The following is a 288-nucleotide window of genomic DNA, read 5'->3' as shown; positions in this document are numbered from 1 at the left end:
TTTAGCCCAAGGAAGATTTAACAGAATGATAGGGATTTGTCTTCTTTTGTTTGGCTATTAAGGGCAAAACCAGGAACAATGAAGAGATGTTGTAAAGAGACAAATTTAAACTTAATGTTAGGAAAAACTTACAATTAGAATCAACCAAGAGTATAATGAGATGTATTTAGATATAGAAGGTTCACTTTCCTTAAAATTTTTAAAGAAAACCTGTATGAGCATAGGTAGGGATATTGTATAAGGAATATCTTATCTAGAATTCTATCTGTGGGGATTAGATGAGATAGT

This window comes from Antechinus flavipes, chromosome X (assembly GCF_016432865.1).
Source record: "Antechinus flavipes isolate AdamAnt ecotype Samford, QLD, Australia chromosome X, AdamAnt_v2, whole genome shotgun sequence".
In the NCBI taxonomy this organism is placed as follows: domain Eukaryota; kingdom Metazoa; phylum Chordata; class Mammalia; order Dasyuromorphia; family Dasyuridae; genus Antechinus; species Antechinus flavipes.
Note: the sequence above shows the minus strand (reverse complement) of the source record.